The sequence below is a fragment of the Triticum aestivum genome, chromosome 1B (assembly GCF_018294505.1).
Source record: "Triticum aestivum cultivar Chinese Spring chromosome 1B, IWGSC CS RefSeq v2.1, whole genome shotgun sequence".
In the NCBI taxonomy this organism is placed as follows: domain Eukaryota; kingdom Viridiplantae; phylum Streptophyta; class Magnoliopsida; order Poales; family Poaceae; genus Triticum; species Triticum aestivum.
This window is the reverse complement of record NC_057795.1, coordinates 571,312,111-571,326,162: the sequence shown is the minus strand read 5'-3', so window position 1 is coordinate 571,326,162 and position 14,052 is coordinate 571,312,111.

The window sequence follows — 14,052 nt, the reverse complement described above, 5'->3', positions numbered from 1 at the left end:
CATTGGCCCCTTTTCTACTAGTGCATGTGCACGAAAACTTCCCGACTGTCATCGACAAGTTTAAGCTGGCTCTGGTAGTGTAGCAACGATAGCGGCATGCCAGCTGCTTGTTCGGCGGCGGTAGTAGTCGTTCATTGGCCGAGAGACCTTGATCTAATTTTTGTTATGTTTGGAGTACTTTGTTGTACTTGTGGTGAACTTTTATAATAGATCTGGGAATTGCGGAGAAAAAATTCCTTGTTCCAAAAAAGTGCATGCAATAGAAATTAGCCACTGTGTGGGGGCAATTTTAGCTCATCCCATCAAAGAATTGACCTTTTCTTTCCATAGAGAACTCTTTCATTCACATTTGCTCAACAACGACATCTGGCACCTGATCGTAGACAGATAGATGTAAGATGTTTAGAGTTACGGCCTAGCAAACTAAACTAGTTGGTGTGGATTACGTTTAGTTTCAAAATTACGGATTGGCTTTAGTGCGCTAGAGCCTGGCCTCGCGTTCATGAGCCTAAACTCTAGAGCGAGGTCCTGCCAAGGGACCCGAATGCGTCGAGTTTGGTGGCAGCAGCGGCGAAGAAAAAGAGGTTCGGCATTAGAACAATGGTGCTTCTGCTAGTCAAATTTCGAAGGGTCAGACTATGTCACGTGTAAATGTGAGATAATAACTCACATCTAACTATGTCACATCTAAATTGACTTCATAATCTGTTTGTGCCACCCTTCACTTGTTTTCTTTGTTTTTAACAGTATATACACAAGAAAGCTACCACGATTCGCTTATGGCTACACACTCAAAAAAAAATTGGCCGTGGCCGCTCAAACAACAAAAGCTAGGCATGCGTGCTTGTGTGCAGACTGTAGATCAATCAAGGCGCTTTCTTGTGTACTTGGTTTGAGCTAGCTGTGCACGTACGAGTGGGCGGTAGGTGCTGTAGCGCACTGGGGCGAGGCTAGCTTGTGTGCAGACGTTTAAGAAATTCAAATAATTTTTTTGAAAATGTGACCAAATTTTCAACTTCTGAAACTTTGAATATTTTTCTGAAAAATGGAACATATTTTAAAATTTCAAATATTTCTGGAAATTTTGGACATTTTTTAGATTCTAAATATTTTTTTGAAGAATGAACAACTTTGCAAACATATTTCCAGTTTTGAAATAAATTTTGATTCCAATGTTTTGGGAAAAACACAAACAAATTTAGGCTTTTTGAAAGTTTTAATTCTGAACATTATTTAGAAAATGTGAACAATTATTGAAATGGCGTTTAAAAAATTGAACAATTGTTTTAAAGACATTGAACTTTTTACAAAATTTGTGACTTTCTGAAAAGGAAAAACAATCAAATAGCTCAGTTGCATGTTAATGGTGGAGTTGCAACTAGGGCAAATAAGTTGGCCCAGTTGTGAGTCGATGGTAAATTTGCAACGGGGATAAGAAAAGGTCGAGCCCAATAGTGAGTCGATGGTAGATTTCGAATTGTGTGAAAAAAATCTAGGCCAGTTGCGAGTCAAGGATAGACTTGCACCTCGGGCAAAAGAATACAAGTGTCCTGTTGCATGTCAATGGTGAACTTGCAACTAGTTAAAAATGGTCGGGCCTAGTTGTGAGTTGATGGTTGACTGGCAACTACGACAAAAAAAGATCAAAGGTCCGAGTTGTGTGTCCATGGTTGACTTGGAACTGGTATAAAAAAGGGTCAGACCTAGTTGCGAGTCGATAGTTGACTTGCAACCGTGACAAAAAAGGTCAACCGTGGTTGCGAGTCGATGGTGGACTTCCGAGTGTGGCCAAAAAATGTCGGGCCCAGTTGTGTGTCGACGGTTGACCTGCAACTAGGACAAAAACCAAACTACGGGGTTCATTTGCAAATTGATGGTTGGCTTGTGATTGGGACAAAAACCAACTACCGGGTCCAGTTGTCAGTTGAGAGTAGGCTTGCAAACGGGATAAAATAACTATAGGCTTGCAACAGGGATAACAAACAACTATGGGGCTCAGTTGTGAGTCGAGGTTGAGCTTGCAACAGAACAAAAAACAACTATGGGCCTAGTTGTGATTTGAAGCTGGACTTGCAACTGGGACAAAAACCAAGCCATGTTGTACATGAAACCGGGACAGGTTGGGCGAGTTTCATGTCGAGGGTGGATATGCAACTGGGCCGGGGTGAGTTACATGTCTAGGTTTGACTTAAAACTTGGTTAGGTCGGGGTCAGTTGCAGGTTGATGATGGTATTGTAACTACGATAAAAGAAACTTGGAGCCCAATTGCAAGTTAGTGGTTGACTTGCAACTGGGGCAAAGAATAAGGAAGGATGACCTACTAGCAAAAACAAGGGTGGCTTGTAATTAAGGCAGGAAAAAAGTGAAAAATCCCGATTGCGTGTAGAGGGTGGGCTTGACCCTAGGATGAAACAAACTTCGGTTCTAGTTGCAAGTCAACTATCGAATTGTATCTAGGATGAAATGAACTTCGGTCCCAGTTGCAAGTGAAGGTTGGACTTATAACTGGGATGAACGACAAAACACATGCCCAGTTGCGAGTCAAGGTGGGCTTGCAACTTGGATAAAACAAACTACCGGTCTAGTTGTGAGTCTAGGGTGGACTTTTAACCGAGCCAGCAACAAACTATGAGCTGAGTTGCGAGTCGAGGTAGACTTACAACTAGGATGAAAACAAATTATGGGCCCAGTTACGGGTCGAGAGTGGGCTTGTAACTAGGATAACCATGAGCCTAGTTGCGAGTCGAGGGTGGACTTGTGATATGTCCCCAACGTATCTATATTTTCTTTATTGTTCCATGCTATTATATTATCTATTTTGGATGTTTTATATGCATTAATGTGCTATTTTATATTATTTTGGGGACTAACTTATTAACCCAGAGCCCAGTGTCAGTTTCTGTTTTTCCTATTTTTGAGTTTTACAGAACTAAACAGAATAAAACTTTCCCGATGATTTTTCTTGGACCAGAAGACACTCAGCAAACTTGGAGTTGAAGGCAGAGGAGTCCCGAGGAGGCCACAAGCCAGGGAGGTGCGCCCTATGGGGAGCCGCCCTAAGGGCTTGTGGGCCCCTCGGAGCTCCACTAACCCTAATTCTTCCTCTATGTATTCCCAAATATTCCCAAATGACCAGAAGCATCCATCAAAATACTTTTCCGCCGTCGTAACCTTCTATACCTATGAGGTCACATCTTGGGAGCTTTTCCAGCATCCTGTCGGAGGGGGATTCGATCACGGAGGGCATCTACATCAACTCTATTGCCCTTCCGATTAATCATGAGTAGTTTATCTCAGACCTATGGGTCCATAGCTAGTAGCTAGATAGCTTCTCCTTTCTCTTTGATCATCAATACCATGTTCTCCTCGTTGTTCTTGGAGATCTATCTGGTGTAATCTTCTTTCGCGGTGTGTTTGTTGATATCCGATGAATTATGGATTTATGATCAGATTATCTATGAAAATTATTTGAATCTTCTCTGAATTCTTATATGCATGATTTGATATCATTATTTCCCTTCGAATTATCAGTTTGGTTTGGCGAACTAGATTGGTTCTTGCAATGGGAGAGGTGCTTAGTTTTAGGTTCAATCTTGCGGTGTCCTCACCCAGTCACAAAGTAGGGGCAGCGAGGCACGTATTGTATTGTTGCCATCAAGGTTAAAAAGATGGGGGTTTCATCATATTGCTTGAATTTATCCCTCTACATCATGCCATCTTACTTAAGCCGTTATTCCATTCTTTATGAAGTTAATACTCTAGATGCATGCTGGATAGCGGTCGATGTGTGAAGTAATAGTAGTAGATGCAGCCAGGAGTCGGTCTACCTGACACGGACGTGATGCCTATATGCATAATCATTGTCTTGGATATCATAATAATTTTGCACTTTTCTATCAATTGCTTGACAGTAATTTATTCACCCACCATATTATTTTCTTTCAAGAGAGAAGTCTCTAGTGAAAGCTATGGCCCCCGGGTCTATTTCCCATTATATATTTTTAGATCTATAAACCAAAAAACCCAAAAATACCTCGCTGCATTTTATTTATTTATAATTCATTTTATGTTTTAGTAATCTTTTATATCTATCTCTATCAGATCTCACCTTTGCAAGTGACCATGAAGGGATTGACAACCACTTTATCACGTTGGGTGCAAGTGTTTGATTGTTTGTGCAGGTGCATAGATTGGAGACTTGCTTGTATCTCCTACTGGATTGATACCTTGGTTCTGAACTGCGGGAAATACTTATCTCTACTTTGCTGCATCACCCTTTCCTATTCAAGGGAAAAACCAACGCAAGCTCAAGAAGTAGCAACTTGCAGGATGAAACACAAACTGCCCAGTTGGGATGAAAACAAATTATGAGCCCAGTTGCATATCGAGGGCTGGACATGCAACTGAGACAACATCGCAAAAGTATTATAAAAATTTGGAGTCCAATTGCAAGTGGGTGGTGGACTTGCAACTGGGGAGAAGAATAAAAAAGGGCGACCTACTTGTAAAAAGGAGGGTGCTTGTAACTAAGGTAACAAAAAAAGTCAATAAGAAACGCGGTTGCACGTAGAGGGTGGGCTTGGAATTAGCAGCGGAGAAACAAAAAAAAGGTCGGTGCAAGTTGTAAGACAAGGGTGGACTTGCAAACTGAGGTGAAAAAGAAGACTTTGAGCCCATTTGCGAGTTGAGGCTAGACTTGCAAATTGGATGAAAATGAATTGCGGGCCCAGTTGCGAGTCGATGGTGGACTTACAACTAGGGGAAAACACATGACTATGAGCCAAGTTGCGAGTCCAAGGTCGACTTGTGACTGGGATGAAATAAACTATGGGCCCAGTTGCGAGCCAAGGATTTACTTGCAACTGAGATGAAAAACTGAACATAGGATCTAGTTGCGTGTCGATGGGTGACTTGCAACTCGGATAATTACACCTTAGTTGCGAGTCATGTGTGAACTTGCAACTGGGACATTACGAAACTATGAGTCCGATTGCATGTCAAGCAACTTGCAACTCGGACGAAAAAAAGTTATGGACCCAGTTGTGAGTCAAGGGTGGACTAATGAGAAACGAACACATGCACCAGTTGTGAGTCAAGGGTGGACATGCAACTCAGACAACTACGAGCCTAGTTGTGTGTCAATGGTGGACTTCCAACTGGGGCAAGTACTTAACTACGAGCCCACATTTTAGTCAAAGATTGACTTGCAACTAGGATGAAATAAACTACGAGCCTAGTTATGAGTCAAGGGTGGACCTGCAACTAGGATGAAAAACAAAACTCGGGCGAAATAATAGGGGTCAAGGTCGACCAATGAGAAGATGAGGATAAGCTTCATCGTCAACCTCCAAAACAACGACATATCTGGGCCCATGTGAAAAATAAATAGAAGAACATGCCGACACAAAATAAATGGGACAAGAGGATGCGCGACAAAAAAGAACGAGCTGACACAGGCGCGCATGACGAACATTAAAAGAAAACAAGTCGTATGGTTATAGACTTAGATGAGACATCACTAGTAGAAAACATGGCTTTGGTTTGGGCCTGGCCAGCCCATTAGTCCCGGTTCTTCACGAACCGGGACCCATGGGGGGCATTAGTCCCGGTTCATGAGCCCGAGGGGCCGGTCGGGGCCTCGTGGGCATTGGTCCCGGTTCGTCTGGATCCATTTGTCCCGGTTCTAGGCACGAACCGGGAGCAATGGTCCTCGCTCCTAGCCCACAACCATTGGTCCCGGTTCGTGGCTTGAACCGGTACAGATTGTCATGCATTACTCCCGGTTTCTACCATGAACCAGGACAAATGAGTTGCCTATATATACCCCATCGCCACAGCAGCGCACTCCACAGTGCTCTGTTTTTTCTGGCCGGCAAGTGGAGGGCATTTGGGTGCTCTAGCTCACCTCCTATGCACATCAGGTGTTCGATGAAATGTCTGAGCCACACTAGTTAATCTTTCTCCTCTCAAAACTCGACCTCCGAGCTCCATTTTCCCTGAGATTTTTCTAGGTTTAGCGGTCAATCATGTCCCGTCCCCGTCTTCACCGCCGTCGATCGCCCGCGCCGATCTCATCACCGACACCACCGTGGTGAGCCTCTTGTTCTTATCTTCTTTCAGAAAGAAAAAAATTCTTACTTTAGATAGATACTTGTCTAATTTTCTTACTTTTATTATTCCTTGTTATTATATAGTGTGATGGTTTTGGTATCCGCCCCGTCGGCCCTCGTCCTGTCTATGATTCAGATGTGGTATATATTATCTTTTGATAACTATTTGGTTCATTTATTGTTTATGACAATTATGCCGACCAACGTGACATAGATTTTATTTATCTAGGAGGTTGTTGAACCGGAAATTCCAAGCGACCCTATTGTCGAGAGGTTACATTTAGTTGAAGAAGAAAACAATTACTTGAAGGAAAAAATAAGAAAAATTGAGGAGGAGGAGATGATATTGGAGTTGCATGTTGCGGATGTCGTCGATGATCACAAGATACAGATGGATGCAATGCGGTTGAAGATTAAAAAGATTAGAAAATATGCCATTCATACCGAGGCTTGGTTTCATTATGTAGTTGGATCAGTTGTTACCTTGGTTGCGATTATGATCACATTTGTTGTTGCATTGAAATGTTTTACATAATTTCAATGTATGGTTTAATTAGATGCTCTAGAGAGCTATATGTTGTTCAATGAGAACTATGTATGTACTTTGGTTTTAATGTGATGATGAACTTCTATTAATTTGGTCACTTATCTATTCATGAGAGGGTTGAAAATTGATGATGTGGCTTTGTATGGTGCATTTTGAACACAAGAAAAAATATGGAGTTCAAATAAGTTCAAAAAAACGAAATCCCTTTGTAACAGACGAGTTTCCGTAAGAAACCCTAATACTTCGAAAGAGATTGTCCGTTTTGTACATGAAGTGCATCCAGTTTTTGCCGTAACTCTCTGTACTTTCTTGCACATGCTATGTGGGTGAAATGATGATACCATGCCAACTTTCAACCTTTTCAGAGTTCATTTAAAATGCTTTTCAATTTCATGGTCTTATAGTTCAAAATAATCAGTAAATGCATGAAAAATAACAAATGAAGTCATAAAGGGTTGAAAATTGATGATGTGGCTTTGAATGGTGCATTTTGAACACAGAAAAACTATGGAGTTCAAATAAGTTCAAAAAAATGAAATACCTTTGTAACAGACGAGTTTCCGTATGAAATTCTGATACTTTGAAAGAGATTATTCGTTTTGTACACAAAGTGCATCCAGTTTTTGTCGTAACCCTCTCTGCATTCTTTCACATGCTATGTGGGTGAAATGATGATACCATGCCAACTTTCAACCTTTTCAGAGTTCATTTCAAATGATGTTCAATTGCATGGTCTTATAGCTCAAAATAATCAGTAAATGCATGAAAAATAACAAATGAAGTCAGAAAGGGTTGAAAATTGATGATGTGGCTTTGAATGGTGCATTTTGAACATAGAAAAACTATGGAGTTCAAATAAGTTCAAAAAAAAGAAAGCCCTTTGTAACAGACGAGTTTCCGTATGAAACCCTAATACTTCGAAAGAGATTGTCCGTTTTGTACACGAAGTGCATCCAGTTTTTGCCGTAACCCTCTCTACTTTTTTGCACATTCTATGTGGGTGAAATGATGATACCATGCCAACTTTGAACCTTTTCGGAGTTCATTTCAAATTCTTTTCAATTTCATGGTCCTATAGCTCAAAATAATCAGTAAATGCATGAAAAATAACAAATGAAGTCAGAAAGGGTTGAAAATTGGTGATGTGGCTTTGAATGGTGCATTTTGAACACAGAAAAACTATGGAGTTCAAATAAGTTCAACAAAATGAAATCCCTTTGTAACAGACGAGTTTCCATATGAAACACTGATACTTCGAAACAGATTGTCCGTTTTGTACACGAACTGCATCCAATTTTTGCCGTAACCCTCTCTACTTTCTTGCACATGCTATGCGGGTGAAATGATGATACCATGCCAACTTTCAACCTTTTCAGAGTTCATTTCAAATGCTTTTCAATTTCATGGTCTTATAGCTCAAAATAATCAGTAAATGCATGAAAAATAACAAAAGAAGTCAGAAAGGGTTGAAAACTGGTGATGTGGCTTTGAATGGTGCATTTTGAACACAAAAAAAACTATGGAGTTCAAATAAGTTCAAAAAAATGAAATCCCTTTGTAACAGACGAGTTTCCGTATGAAACCCTGATACTTCGAAACAGGTTGTCCGTTTTGTATATGAAGTGCATCCAGTTTTTGCCGTAACCCTTTTTACTTTCTTGGACATGCTATGTGGGTGAAATGATGATACCATGCCAACTTTCAACCTTTTCAGAGTTCATTACAAATGCTTTTCAATTTCATGGTCTTATAGCTCAAAATAATCAGTAAATGCATGAAAAATAACAAATGAAGTCAGAAAGGGTTGAAACTTGGTGATGTGCCTTTGAATGGTGCATTTTGAAGACAGAAAAACTATGGAGTTGAAATAAGTTCAAAAAAATGAAATATCTTTGTAACAGATGAGTTTCCGTATGAAACTCTGATACTTCGAAACAGATTGTCTGTTTTGTACACGAATTATCATAAATAAAATAAATAAGTAATTTGAAACAAACTAATATAAACTTTATTAAAATATATAAGTATTAACAAAATAAAATAAACTTTAATAACATAAATAAAATTTATGAAACTAAAATTATCAAATTATTTTCTATTCAAAACATTATAAGCAACCTCTAGTATTATTGAAACTAAAATTATATAAAATTGATGCAACTAAAATTATAAAAGTATTTTTTGTTCAAAATCATTAAAAGCAAAAAGAATTTTCATAACAAACTTTTTTGTTAGAAACTTTAATAGCAAAAAGAATTATCATAAAATAAAATAAATAAGTAATTAGAAACAAACTAAAATAAAAAAATAAGTACTTTGTTGTAAGTAGAAACAAAACAAAATAAATAAAGAAAAAAGAAAACAAAAAATTTGGGAAAAATAAAAAAATTGCCACCTACAGGGCCACCACAACCTGAATACGACTAGAAACCCATCCATGGGCCAGGATTCAGGCCCGTAGAAGGCCCAGTAGGCCCACAGGCATAGCAGTGTTAGATTTGGCCCATATGCCTGCAATTCAGAGGAGTTCGAAATGGAAGAGGCAACCGAGCTTATAAACAGGTGTCGAACGCTCTCAACTAGCAAGGTGAGACTAAACTCCCACCACAACACCGCTATGCAAGGCCTTTGGTCCCGGTTGGTGGCACCAACCGGGGTGCATAAAAGGAGGGTCATTGGTCTCGGTTGGTGCCATGAACTGGTACCAATGCACCCCGGTTGGTGCCACCAACCGGGACCAAAGGCCTCTGCTTCCCGCCCTTTTGGCTGCTAAAAAGAGATATTTGGTCCCGGTTGGTGGCACCAACCGGGACTAAAGGGGGCATTGGTCCCGGTTGGTGCCACGAACCGGTACCAATGCCCTGGGTATATAAGAAAACACTTAGCAGTTTCGACCAAATCCATCACTTCTTCTCCCCTGACGCCCCTGCTCCTCCTCGTCGTCGTCGCACGACGCCCCTGCTCCACCTTGTCGTTGTCGCCGCCACCGATGCCGTCAGACTGCTCGATGTCGCCGTCGCCGTCGGGCTGCTCAATGTCGTCGCCGCCGCCGCTGACGCCCTCTGCCCCGACGACAGCGTCGACCGTCTCGCCCCTGCCGGCCCCGACGCGCCGCCCACCGTGCCCCGCCGCCCCCTGTGAGCACCACTGCGCCTGCTCCCGCGCCCCTCCCCTGTACCGCGCCCCTGCGCCCCCTGCCCTGCCCCGCCGGCGCCGGTCCCGGCCCCTCCGCTGTGCCCCTCAGCCCCGCGCCGTGCTACTATTAGATTTTTTGATGTTTTTATATGTTTTTTAGATGTTTTTAGATGCTATTTTTAGATGGTTTTACATGTTTTTTAGATTATTTTAGTTTATGTTTAGTTTTGTTTCAAGATTATGAAAATTTCAGATGTGTAGTTATATTTATTTAGATGTGTAGTTAATTTAGATGTTGTAGTTTGTTCATAAAAATTGTGCACTTTTGTATGGAAACTTTATTTTCTTCATATATATATACGAAAATATAGAGTGAAAACGAAAACAAACATATAAGAAAAAACAAAGGAAAAAATGAAGAAGGAAAATAAAACCGCCCGGCTCGGCCACCATCGCATTTTCATAAAGTGTTTCCACCGCATTTACATGAGGGGGGACGTTGGAAAAAGTAAGAAGAGGAAGAAGAAGAAAAAAAGAGGAGAAGAAGAAGGAATAGAGGAGTAGAAGAATTTTTCTTCTACACCTCTATTCCTTCTTCTTCTCCTCTTCTTTTTCATCGCGAACTAGGGCAGAGGGTCGAGGGTCGGGAACTAGGGCAGAGGGTCGAGGGTCACCCTCTCGACCGTGATAACTTATACCACGGGAGCACCCCCCGGCCCTCGCGCTCGACCAAAACTCTTGAGGACACCCAAACCCTAGAAAAAATGATGTCGGTCTCCTACCCCCTCCCGCCGCGCCCCTCCCCGACAAACTCTCTCGAGGCCACCCAAATACCAAGTTAAAAGAGCTTTGTCGTCGAGGCCACCCAAAACCCTTGAAGCATTGTCGAGGCCACCCCAAAACCTTGAAGCGTTGCCGAGGCCACCCCAAACCCAAGAGAAGTAGTGTTGAGGCCACTAATTAATATGATTCCTTATTGTGATTAGCTAGCTAGTTCTACGTTTGCCACTAATATATCCATCTGTCATGTTTGAATAATAATTTCCATGTTGTAAATATTTGCAGAAACTATGGAGAACCCCCGAGACGAAGCAACAGAAGCGATGTTGGGGGACATAATCGCAAAAGGAAGTGATGCCGTCTTGTCGTATCTCAACGACACCGATGGCCTGGAAGGTCAGGGTGAAGAAGAAGACTATGATTATGATGGCTTCGGTGACCCAATGCTGGTACAAAAAGGAGACCGTGATGATGGCTTCGGTGACCGAACTGAGTCCGGCCAGGTATATATATTATGATGGCTTTGTATGCACACATATTAATTAACTCTCGTCTTTCTTCTTTTCTCTAGCCCTCTGGATCGAGCACAACTTCGGTAAAGAAATGAGGCCCGAAGAAAAAGTTGCGTGATAACCCGCAAGTATAGGGGATCGCAACAGTTTTCGAGGGTAGAGTATTCAACCCAAATTTGTTGATTCGACACAAGGGGAGCCAAAGAATATTCTCAAGTATTAGCAGCTGAGTTGTCAATTCGACCACACCTGGAAACTTAGTATCTGCAGCAAAGTGTTTAGTAACAAAGTAATATGATAGTGGTTGTAACGGTAAAAAGTAAAGACATCAAAAGTAATGTTTTTGGTATTTTTGTAGTGATTGTAACAGTAGCAACGGAAAAGTAGATAAGCTTAAACCAGTATATGGAAAACTCGTAGGCACCGGATTAGCGATGTATAATTATGCCGGATGCAGTTCGTCATGTAACAGTTACAACATAGGGTGACACAGAACTAGCTCCAGTTCATCAATGTAATGTAGGCATGTATTCCGTATATAGTCATACGTGCTTATGGAAAAGAACTTGCATGACATCTTTTGTCCTACCCTCCCGTGGCAGCGGGGTCCTATTGGAAACTAAGGGATATTAAGGCCTCCTTTTAATAGAGAATCGGAACAAAGCATTAGCACATAGTGAATACATGAACTCCTCAAACTATGGTCATCACCGGGAGTGGTCCCGATTATTGTCACTTCGGGGTTGCCGGATCATAACACATAGTAGGTGACTATAGACTTGCAAGATAGGACTAAGAACACACATATATTCATGAAAACATAATAGGTTCAGATCTGAAATCATGGCACTCGGGCCCTAGTGACAAGCATTAAGCATAGCAAAGTCATAGCAACATCAATCTCAGAACATAATGGATACTAGGGATCAAACCCTAACAAAACTAACTCGATTACATGATAAATCTCATCCAACCCATCACCGTCCAGCAAGCCTACGATGGAATTACTCACGCACGACGGTGAGCATCATGAAATTGGTGATGGAGGATGGTTGACGATGACGACGACGACGAATCCCCCTCTCCGGAGCCCCGAACGGACTCCAGATCAGCCCTCCTGAGAGATATTAGGGCTTGGCGGCGGCTCCATATTGTAAAACGCGATGAAACTTTCTCCCTGATTTCTTTCTCCCCGAAAGCCAATATATGGAGTTGGAGTTGGCGTCGGAGGGCCACCAGGGGGCCCACGAGGTAGGGGGGCGCGCCCAGGGGGGAGGGGCACGCCCCCACCCTCGTGAGTAGGGTGTGGGCCCCCTGGTCTTCATCTTTGGCGAGGATTTTTTATTATTTATTCTAAGATATTCCGTGGAGTTTCAGGTCATTCCGAGAACTTTCGTTTTCTGCACATAAAACAACACCATGGCAATTCTGCTAAAAACAGCGTCAGTCCGGGTTAGTTCCATTCAAATTATACAAGTTAGAGTCCAAAACAAGGGAAAAAGTGTTTGGAAAAGTAGATACGACGGAGACGTATCAACTCCCTCAAGCTTAAACCCTTGCTTGTCCTCAAGCGATTCAGTTGACAAACTGAAAAAGAAAAAGAAAAACTTTTACAAACTTTGTTTGCTCTTGTTGTTGTAAACATGAAAAGCCAGCATTAAAGTTTCAGCAATTATTTTGAACTAACCATACTCACAATGACACGTAGGTCTCACAATTACTCATATCAATAACGTAATCAACTAGTGAGCCATAATAATAAAACTCAGATGACAACACTTTCTCAAAATAATCATAACATGATATATCGAAATTGTATCTCGCTAGCCCTTTCTGAGACCGCAAAACATAAATGCAGAGCACCTTTAAAGATCAAGGACTGACTAAACATTGTAATTCATGGTAAAAGAGATCCAGTCAAGTCATACCCAATATAAACCAATAATAATGAATGCAAACGACAGTGTGCTCTGCAGTGGGTGCTTTTTAATAAGAAGGGTGATGACTCAACATAAAAGTAAATAGATAGGCCCTTCGCAGAGGGAAGCAGGGATTTGTAGAGGTGCCAGAGCTCGGTTTTGAAATAGAGATAAATTATATTTTGAGCGGCATACTTTCATTGTCAACATAACAACTAAAAGACGACGATATCTTCCATGCTAAACAGATTATAGGCGGTTCCCAAACAGAATGGTAAAGTTTATACTCCCCTTCCTCCACAAGCATCAATCCATGGCTTGCTCGAAACAACGAGTGCCTCCAACATTCAACGGGTCCCAACGGGAGTTTTGTTTAATTATTTTGATTTGCTTTGATCTTTTTGGATCATGGGACTGGGCATCCCGAATACCAGCCATTTTCTCATGAATGAGGAGCGGAGTCCACTCCTCTTGAGAATAACCCGCCTAACATGGAAGATAAGGGCAGCTCTAGTTGACATATGAGCTATTCGAGCATGCAAAACAGAATGTTTATTTGAAGGTTTGGAGTTTGGCACATACAAATTTACTTGGAACGGCAGGTAAATACCGCATATAGGAAGGTATGGTGGACTCATATGGAACAACTTTGGGGTTTAAGGAGTTTGGATGCACAAGCAGTATTCCCGCTTAGTACAGGTGAAGGCTAGCAAAAGACTGGGAAGCGACCAACTGAGAAAGCGACAACAGTCGTAAACATGCATTAAAATTAATTCACGCCGAGTACAAGCATGAGTAGGATATAATCCACCATGAACATAAATTCATGAAGGCTATATTGATTGGATTCAACTACATGCGTGAACATGTGCCAAGTCGAGTCACTCAATGCATTTAAAGGAGGATACCACCCCATCATACCACATCATAATCATTCTAATAGCATGTTGGCACGCAAGGTAAACCATTATAACTGATAGCTAATCAAGCATGGCACAAGCAACTATAGTCTCTAAATGTCATTGCAAATATGTTTACTTCATAATAG